This window comes from Daphnia pulicaria, chromosome 1 (assembly GCF_021234035.1).
Source record: "Daphnia pulicaria isolate SC F1-1A chromosome 1, SC_F0-13Bv2, whole genome shotgun sequence".
Taxonomy (NCBI): Eukaryota; Metazoa; Arthropoda; class Branchiopoda; order Diplostraca; family Daphniidae; genus Daphnia; species Daphnia pulicaria.
In genome coordinates, this window is record NC_060913.1 from 41086093 (window position 1) to 41096367 (window position 10275).

Consider the following 10275-nt stretch of genomic DNA (forward strand, 5'->3'; position numbering starts at 1 on the left):
CCACCACATGCGGGCACAACATGTCGAACCAATAATCTTTTCCATTTTGTTGTTTTTTTGCGGTTTCAATGTTGACTCGGAACGGGCGGTTTTTCGAGCTTTGGCGCGATATATAACTTCAAGAGACTCTAAAGTACTACTATCTGGGCGACCTTTTTCTTTTTTTGGGATTCGTGTTTCATCTTTTTTCCTTGTTTTTCTGTCTGCACAGCTCCCAGCTCCTCTATCTGGTAACAGGACGAATAATTAATGATGTTGGCCCTCACGTCTCTTGTCAGCTTCTCTCCTGGTTAACTTTGACGAGAGTTTCTTTAGAGTTGACTTCAATAACACGCGATAATAAGGGGGGACCCCCAATCATTGGCTAACATAAACTTCTTCTTTGACTAAATTGAGTTTAAAAACGATTTTTTCCTTATTGGGCGTGGAAAAAAACACACAACTTAATTCAATTCCACAGTTGTTTTTTTTTTTTTTAATGTCTAGACTGAGTTAGGAGCCGTTTGTCTGGTTCATCAAGAGTTGAAAATGTCGTTCCCTATTTGGTCTTTTTTGTCTCCCGAGCGGAATGTCAACTGGAAGCCATGTCTTTTTTGTTTCTAGTCAAAACAAGGTGAAGGAACTTAAATGAAATCATTCCAAACATTTTTTGGGGGTGCTGCACGTCCCTCAACGCGACCCAGGCACCTCATCATCATATCCCTCCCACCCGGACGACGCTCCCGTCTGTAAAGAGCCAATACGGAACGTCAGAAGGCGAAGGGGGGAAGAAGGAGGTTAGAAAGGGAGGGGGGCCGTTCATGCAAGCAGCAGCAGCACACAAGACAGCGTACAAAAGGTCGCAGATTGCGTCCTCGTCGGTTCGTCGAGAGCAATATACAGAGAGGAAAATAATAAAAAAGAAAAAGAAAAACCTTTCCGAGGTTCTTTTTGGCGTCGCCTAGCGCCGCGATCATCCATCACTGTCGAACATGGCGCTGCCTTGGACTTGTGACAGGGAGTTTTCTTTCTTTCGTTTTTACTTGTGCGCTCCTCTATTTTTTTTCTTCTTTTCTTTTTCTTTCTTAAACTTTTCCTGGTCCTGTTGGACGGCTGAGCGGAAATCCCGCATCGACACACACACACACATCCTTTTCTCTCTCTCGGATGCCGGGGCTACAGACTATACCGCCGACGCGCTCCTAGTTGCTCTTTTCCCCGCCCTTGCTCTTTTTCTATACTTTATTTACTTTGGATTTTTGGTTTGGGAGCAAAACTTCCCAACAGCAAAAACACAACGAATCGTACAAGGGGAGAGATCATTCCAACAAAGTTAAACGCACTTAAATTGAATGCTGTAAGATGTAATGCGATTTAAATCGGGTCAGCTAGAAGAAGGAAGTCACAGGGTTCTTCGTGATCCAATTTTTTTAACACGGTCGTGTTGCACCCATTTAGTCATGAAGGGAAGATGGAGGGAACGAGTCAAACATTGTAATTGAATCATCCAAAGCCCCACTTATTCTCTCTCTCTTGGGAATATCGGGGGATGAAAAGTAATTGAATGAAGTGCGCTCCTACGCCGTCGCCCCTATCAACTGTAACATCAATTCGATACGATTGGGATCATATTTTCTTTTAAGGTAATTCTAACATTGAAAAGAAGTTTGAAATCATTCCAGCAACATTTAAAAGGAATGTTTGGGTCGTATCACGCGCGGTTTGAAGCTTGCGGTCGGTGCTCCCCTTTTTTATTTCTACTTTAATTTATTTTAATTTATTTCTTTTTTGTTGTTGCCAAGCTTCTGGCGACCCGCCATTCATTTTCTACGCGTCTGCAAAGATAAAATAAATATATGACTTAACTTTATTTGTATTTGATTTTCTGGTTTGGCTGGCGCCCTGTTACCACCAGCCGGCTGTGTATAGTAAGTAACTAAACCCAAACTTCTACTATATAACTTTTTTGGCAAGGAATGAGAAGCCAAGCCAGAAAGAATTTGGAATCCTTCCTTGTTCAACATTGAAGAAGAAAAAATAAAATAAAAAAAAAATCTGAACAAAAAAATATCTTGGCTTGTCTAAAAGTTCTATATACTACTACACACTCGTGACTTGACAAAAAATTGGCACTCTACACCGAAATCCTGTAGAAATGCGACCGGTTTAATTTTGTGCAGCCGTTACAGTTTGGCGTTTAAAAAAAGAAACTTTTGCCACTTTCTCGTGTTTCCATGTTGTTTCTAGACAGTGTGAAAATGGGCTGGCAGTCTCTGAAATCATTTTCAGATCTTTTTTACACTTGTGAATCCCATTATTCGCTTTTAGTTGGGTTTCAGGTTAATTGATGCGCTATAGCTCTAGCCTCGTCGCAGACTTGACAGAGATTCCTATTTTTTCTTTCTTATTGTAGAGGAGGGAAATTTGTGACAAAATTCGACAAAATTCTTTTATGACTGGTAAAAAATACAAAGTAAGAAGATGTCAAGTGTGGCACATGATCAGTTTACAAGGAGGAAGATGAAGGAAATATCTGTCAAGTAGTCGCTGGATTGGCACAGTATTTATCAAAGCCCCGCTAAAGTTGTCTGGCCATTTACGAATACTACACTCTTTTTTTTTTCTTCTTCTCTCGAATGTACACATACAAATTTATAGCGTATTCACTTGTACAGGGCTCCTCTGTGGCCTATACACCAGCATCCCACTCGCTACCCTATATACCCGTACGTGCACAGTAGCAGGCCAGCTCTTCTTAATGATCAATCAAGTCATTAGTCCTAGAAGGAGACCCCCATATAGCCACTACAACCAAGCAGACGCACATATCTTGATTTGCCATCCTTTCTGTGGGGCTACTACCAATTTTTTCCGTTTTGTTTATTTTTTTCTGTGTGCACCATGTTTGTGCTGGTACTGTAGTATCTTTGTGTCTCATCGTCCGAACAAGCACGAGACTCTTGGAAAAGGTGGTAAAAAATGAAAAAAATAAAATAAAATAAAAACGAACGCGAAATGTTAGGGATTCAAAAGGATAGATACCCTGTTCTTTCTTGGCGTGGGGCGCACAGCAATCCGCACTGCATCTAAACCTGTGTGTAGGCCCTATAGCTGCACATGCACACATATACAAGTCATTTGTCAAAATGACCGGTGCCCGTCCGTCGTGAGAGGTTTATGGGTGTCATCCGGCTATATAGCTAGGAGACAGCCCAAAAAAGAAAAAAAGGGATAAAGTAAAAGGGGGGGCCATAAAAATATGGGAGACCCTTTTTCTTATTATTATTCTTATTTTTTCTTCTTCTTCCAGTTACTCTGCTGCCACCCTTTTTCTCGGCTGTGTTAGTATATCTCTTTGCGTTTGCCAGGGAAACATCTCCGAGAGTTGAAAAAACCAGGTCATCAGGGGCAATTTCCAATATCTGCGCTCATATCCTTTTTCGTCTCGACCTCATCAGTAAAAAAAAAACGGCGAAGAGGCAAACAACAAAACAGGTTCAACCCGAGAAAAGAAAAAGAGACGAAACGAAAATAGAATCAAATAGAGTCTTAATTGCTGTTTTCCCCGTTTTTCACCTGCGTGTTATTGTTGCTGAAGACGCTGCTGGGGCTGTTTTAACCGAGCCCCATCTCGACTGGGCATTAAGTCATTTGTAGGTGATCATGGCGCGCCCCAAAGACGAAACAAACATTGTGAATATCTTGACGACGTACAGTCGTACCACACTACAAGGCAAACCGAAAACAGTAGCCGAGTGGTACCTCATTCGTATTTTTGATGCGCAGGAGCTGTTTTTGAAAAAAAGATCCATCACCAAAGGCTGTGGCCGTTAAGGTCCCCCCAAAAAAGAAAAAAAGGTTGTTTTAAACGACCGAAATCAGCCACTGTGCCTTAAGAAGATAATGGAGGATAAGGCCAACCAGTGATGACTGTCCATAATCATCATCTCATCCCATTCTGGGGTAATAGTCTGGGCTCTACACACACAACACTCATGTCGGTGGTGTTAGTTTGATGTTTTCTAGGGCGCCATAAAATAAAAAAATGAAAACGGCGGTCCTCCACATGATCGTTCGGCACGATCATTTCCCTCGACCACGAGAGCCGCAGACATTAACACCCCTTTTATGGACGCGTTTACGACCGTATTATTTACTCGCACAAATTCACTGGCTGAGTGGTGTTACACAAACATTCAGAGATTCATTCTCATTCCATTATTTATTTATTTATTTTCATTTCTTCGATGCATAGGTTTATATATCGATTTGATGATGGAATCAAATAGATGTATATTTCCACACTCGTGGGAAGAAAAAAATCGACGGGAATCTTCCAGTGTTGAATGAACTTATCAATGGACAAACGCGCGCGGAAAGGAAAGAATGAGGAAGAAGAAATGTATCCAAGTAAAAAAGATGCAGAGTTTTTCACGGTTTTTATGTACAGTATAATAAGCCAGGCATTTTGTGTTATAGCTTTGAGAGGATCGGTGTTGGGGAGAGAAAGGAAAAAAAATAAGGGACCGGTGCGCTAGGGTTTTCCTCGTGTACACAACAAGGTGGGATTAAAGTCGCACCGATGCGCGAGCTCACATGCGTAGACACACGATGGTGGTGGTGGTGTTGCTGGCCGTGGCTTTGATTAATGATGGGACGGGCGGATCTTGCATTATTTAGAGGCGGCATGAGGTCTATTATAAGTGGACCGCGTCTCTACCCGTCCTGATGCCTATAGAATAGCCATAAGAATAAAGAGGGTATAGAAGTATGGATGGGAATTTTCGCAAACTTCTTCTCCTATAGTTATTTCATGGAATTTAACTCAAAGTTCGTATTGATTTATTATTTTAAATTTCCGTTTTATTCTTTCGCGGGCTCGAAACATCTCGCGGCGACTCCGGCAGTTCCCGACAGAAATGATTCAATGCGGCTTCGCTAGAGTGCGCTAGATATTGCGTCACAAGACCCTACTCACAAAAAGTCATCATCTAGGCGGTCAAGTTAAAGGCATCAACTCTTAATCATCATCTAGTCGGCTTTGTATCATCATCTCACCTTTCTTTAACGTTTTCTTCTCATCTTTCTCCCTCCGACTAACTCCGGAGGTGGTCGCGGGTAACATCCAATATCCATAAGCACATGTCTTGTGTGCGTGGAGAGCTTTATCCACATGAAAATGCGACTCTCTTTCGTCTCGCTGGATCTCTTCTTCGAACTCCCACTCTCCATCTTCACCCCCCCCCCCCCTAGTCTTACCACTATAGGAACCTTTTTTTATTATTATTATTATTATTTTCGAGCCAATAGGGAAGCGGGAGATGGCGGTCTGAGAACGAAAAGCCGTTCACATGTAAGACGAAAGGGGGAAAACGAGATGAAGAAAAAGAATCAACCCTTTTTCCAGTTTGGCCAGAGCTCTCTTTTGTGCTCCCTCGACTGTACTATCTTTATCTAGGGCTCTTTTTTTTCTTTTTCTTCTTCTTTTTGGGGGTAGAAAGACACTGTACTACTCTCTTAGCTGGCAGAGTCTACGCATAGACAACATCCAGCAGCAACATGCATAGAGCAGCTGCTGTACACAAGGAAAACCCAATGGGGGGACTCTGGATCATTAATCTTATTGGGCGGCTCTACATACAGCCGAGTCGAAGCCGGAGAGAGACGAGAAAATCCTCTTCGGATATATCGGATCCTAGAGCTTCCAGCAGCTCGCTCCAGTCCGGGAGTTTGAAACCCCCCCCCCCCCTCTTCTTTCTTCTTTGCCCACCCAACCAACCCACCCCCAACTCTTGGATATGTCGCCCTCCTCCCCGCTTCTATTTTCTTGTCTTTTTCCATCCAACAAAGTTTCCAGGTTCTTCCCTCCCCCCCTCTCTTGGAGGAACCGGAGGAGTCAGCAGGATCTTCAATAACATTCTTTCGGTCGACTTGCACACATATACAAGTTTCTTATATGCCCGAACTTTCAAAGCTTTTCACCCCTGGAGACCTTCGCGTTTTTCCCAACTTTTTTCTTTAGATTTCGTTATTTATTTATTCCATTTTTGAAAAAAAAAAAAATAAAAAAAAAATACAATCTAAAATAAATAAAAAGGAATTTCTTTCTTTTTCTTTCATGTCTGTCTGCTCCTGTTTGTTGCTCTCGATGCTGGACGCCTAGCTCGTAAACTGACGCCACCAACTGAAAAAATAAATCAGCCAGCCTTGTAACAAATGGATTGTGTGGAATAGTATCACTCCATAGCTGCTGCGACTGGTCAATGGCCCCACCCCGCTTTCCATGGCTGTGTCTCATGCTATTTAAACTATCTGATGATTCCTTAAATTTCAAACCACTTGTTGCCTGCCTCCATTCTTAATGCAAACGGACGCAATAAACAAGGACGAATAGTCTTCGACTAAATCGTTTTCAAGGTAAAATCGTCACCAATTTGTCAAACGATCGCCGCCAAACGACATGTGAAAATTGACCGTGGTTTGTATATAATCATCATCGCAAGTTAGTGCGGTAGTCAATCGGTTTTTCGTCGACTATATCGATCATGTCGTTTCGTTTCGGTTTCAACGGCGAGTCAACCCACAGCACTTTTTTCTCAATGGGAAAAGATGATGGAAGAGGTACTTAATACTTCTCTCCCTCTTGTCACTTTGACTATCTATACGACTTGTTTATCTCCTTTTTTTTTTACTGTGAAAGTGTCTGTGTAAGTTGGTGGTTATAGACATCACACACTGTGTGTCTCGTGTGTGGCTTAATGACGCCATCAAGCCGACCGCTCTAATCGTCGCCACCGCCTTTTTTGTGTGTGGTTGTTAGGTTATACTATTTCTTTTTCCCCACTCATCGTTTCTATTGCTTTCGGTCGTGGCAGGTTCTGCCTACTGCTACAACTACCGATCTTTTGACAGTGAATGTTATGTTTATGTGTGAAAGAACGCCTCGACGTTCATTAGACGCCGGCCCCATAAAAATGTCGTCAAACAATAACCGTTGACTTAGTGTAGTAGTTGACAGACAACTAATGAGCTCAAACATTTTTAGATAAATGAATTAATTTGTTAGAATTTTTATTGGTTTTCAGAAGTAATTAATTCATTATAGAACAGCGCTGCAGAAAACAAAATGGCAACGCCATGGGTAAGGGGGTAGGGTGAAATCCTAGCAGACAACACGACTTAATTCAGTTCTTTGCATAACGTGGTGATGAGTTAGTGTTCAGACATTTGACTTTCTTTCCCTTCACATTTCGAACTATAAAATTGTGTGAAATTTCTCAAACTCTTTCGTGCTTTCGTGTTTGAAGTCTCCTCCTCAACATGGCATTGGTAAATATTTGATTTCGAATTTCAATTTCCCCCAAATAGCTCGGAACATGTGTGCCTGATGTGCCCTGTGCCACGTTTTGGTGGCAACACACAAACCCACTCACTGTTAGTGTGTCGTGGAATCGAAGCAGGAAATCAATATCTTCCACACACACACACACACACCCGGTTAGATGGGACTGAGCCAACCAATGGGCACACTAGCACATTGTTATGTGTAGGCTGCTGACTGCTTCTATGCTACACAGAGAGTGAATCAGATAGATGTATTTTCCCTTAAGCTCTCTTGTTGTTGGGTGTGTGTGTGTGTGTTCGTTGTGCAGCACGCAGAGGGAAAATCTTTGCTGTGTGCCACGTCCTCTTTTATATGTATTAACACAAGAGGAAGAAGAGGGTGGTGCTGGCGGGAGCGTGTGGGTGGATTGGCCGACTCACACGGAAGAGAGGGAGGAGAGAGCTGGGGTGGATGTGGAAGAAAAAATCAATGGGTCGGGAGGGGGGGCCACACCACCATCCTGTCCCGTGTCCCATGATGAATGTTGCCCTGTCGAGATTTATGGTTGTCAGTCTCCTCCACTTGGCACGGCACTCCACAGAAAAAGGCAGAACTCGCTCTCTTTTTCTTTTCTCCCCACGACTCTGCTGTTGATGAAATCTCTTTTATTTCCATCATCTTTAATTGGCAGCTCAATTCCGTGTCTCTGTTGTTGGGCGCCATTTCGTATGATTTTAAAATTATTCGGCGTGAGTGAATCGTGACTGTAGAGCACGGTCACCTCTTTTGCTGGTCATTTTCATACGGAAAGAAATAAGATTTTTGTTTGTTTTCAAGGCCGGGAAAAGAACTGAGAACGCTGTTTGTTTTCTCAAAGAGGAAAACCGCCATATTCGTTTTGTGATGGAGAAGAAGAAGAAGATTCCGAGAGAGAGAGAGAGAAATGCCGACCAATAGTGTAACCAGCTTGGTCATTTTTACTTTGTACATGAATAGGCGAGCGGTAAAAAAAAGAAAAAGTAAAAGGAATAAACGTATTTCACTCCCGTCACGTTTCACGGTCGTCATCAACGTCGCGGGATTTTATTCTTTCTCGGTCCTTGTCTCCTCTTGATTTCCACAGAATGTCAAAAGTCTCATTGTAAATCTGGCCGCAATTTTTGTTGACGAAATTTTCTCCCTTTTAAACGAAATTAACCGTTTTAATCGGAATTATAGCGCCGTAACTGTAAAATGTGGTGTACTGCTGCATGTTGGTATTTTGTTTTGTTTGAGGACCTTTTGTCCGAGTCCAACATCTGTATATCTGCCTACATATAATGCCAGCGGTTGTATGTAGATGTTGGCATTCATGGAACATACACGCTGTGTGTGTGCGAGGGGTTTGAATTCACGCGGCAGACTTTTAGGCACTCCGAGCCGTGGCGGCCATGACGTTGCACAACTAATGGGATTCGATTCAATAATCCATGTAGAGATAGAAAGAAAAACAAAATTCCCCCCTCTTATTTTTTCTTCTGTAGGGCTGCCCTTTTTTCTCTCTCGTATGCACATTGTGTGCTGTAGGTTTTTGTTGTGAACGAGAGCGCACCATTTAATTCATTTAGATTATCAATTTCACATTTGATGATGAAATTGCCATTCTAGGCCTGGGTATATATATTAGAACAGGCAATCAAAATAAGAAGATGGACACACGTTTGCACACTCGATTTATGTTTATTTAATTTTTTTTACTTTTATTGCATGATCAATATAAATTCATCAGACACAATTGTTTGTTTGTTTTTTTTTGTTTTCAGATTCTTCACGACGGGGTTGCGGAACTAGGACTTTCACACGAAACGACGGGGCTTGGATAGAGGTAGGGAGAAATCGATATTTGTTTTTTTTATTTTACAGACTAAGAAAAAATGAGGAAATAAAAGGTGGTTTCAACGAAATAGTGACCGCTAACGGGGTGTAAAAATGGTGTGTAGACTCGCGTCGGAGGGAGAATTTTCTAGGACATTTGAAACACGGTGAAATTGTTTTACGGGGGGTAGACACACGTTGGTTTTTTTGTTTTCTCTGTACAGCAAAGAAGGAAGAAGAAAGATGGATGTCTTAATTTCTGCGGGGTTTTGTCTGTCTGTGTGTGTGTTGCTCCAGTCGTATTTGTTTAGAGAATAGCTACACAATATGGTAAATCACTGTACAGAACATACACATTGATGACAGAAGAGACGAAATGATAAAACGGCTGCAGTTGTTTTCCCATGTTGTTTTTCACCACCGAGTATGAGAGTGAAAAGACTACGTCAAATTTAAATCATTATTATTATTCTGTTTGCCGTTTTAGTCAATTGGGTTTATTCAAATCATGGCGAGAACCTCTCAGTGACATTTTTTTCACACTGCGCTGAAAGAATCGAAATGACGGGGAAAATGTTTGCAAACATGATGTGACAGAAAACGAAAGACACTTACAATAATAACACGCACAAACTGTTTGACTTGATGCGAAATCGCGCTATAAAGTTGTAGCTGATTTCTGCATCTTCTCTTTTGATTCTTGTTCAACTAAAACAAAAGTGGGAGAGATAAAAGTGAAAAAAAAAATAGTAAAAGAATTCCGTCGCTTTCTTCTAATGAGGGAAGCTATTTTCTACATGTATTTAATCTTCTTGCTCTTCTCTTTTAATGTGATAGGAAAGCGCAGGTATTTAGGAACTCTGGGACGCGGCGGTTCCCATCTCTTTTGGTGTGCAAAAATCGGTGGGGAATTCTAATAATAATAATAAAAAAAGAAGAAGAAAAGTTTGTTTGTGGGTGGCAGGTGAAGCGACTCTTCGGGGAAATAAATGGGCCATTTGCTCCTATTTTTATTGCCTCGGCGAAAGAGGCAATAAGCGGCCAAGGGAGAGAATAGTCCAGTAGCCCGGCAATGGCACAGAGTAAATGTCGTCAGGCCTACAATATACATTGGCGCG

General features: G+C 41.9%; 1 long non-coding RNA gene across 1 annotated transcript in view; it reads left to right on the plus strand.

Moving 5' to 3' along the window:
• Window positions 1-7191: 7191 nt before the first annotated feature.
• LOC124320491 overlaps window positions 7192-10275 on the plus strand; it is a 125519-nt gene continuing 122435 nt past the window's right edge. Inside the window, exons 1-2 of the long non-coding RNA XR_006913926.1 lie at window positions 7192-7308; window positions 9106-9167. This is a non-coding gene — a long non-coding RNA (uncharacterized LOC124320491). The remainder of the gene's footprint in view (window positions 7309-9105; window positions 9168-10275) is intronic.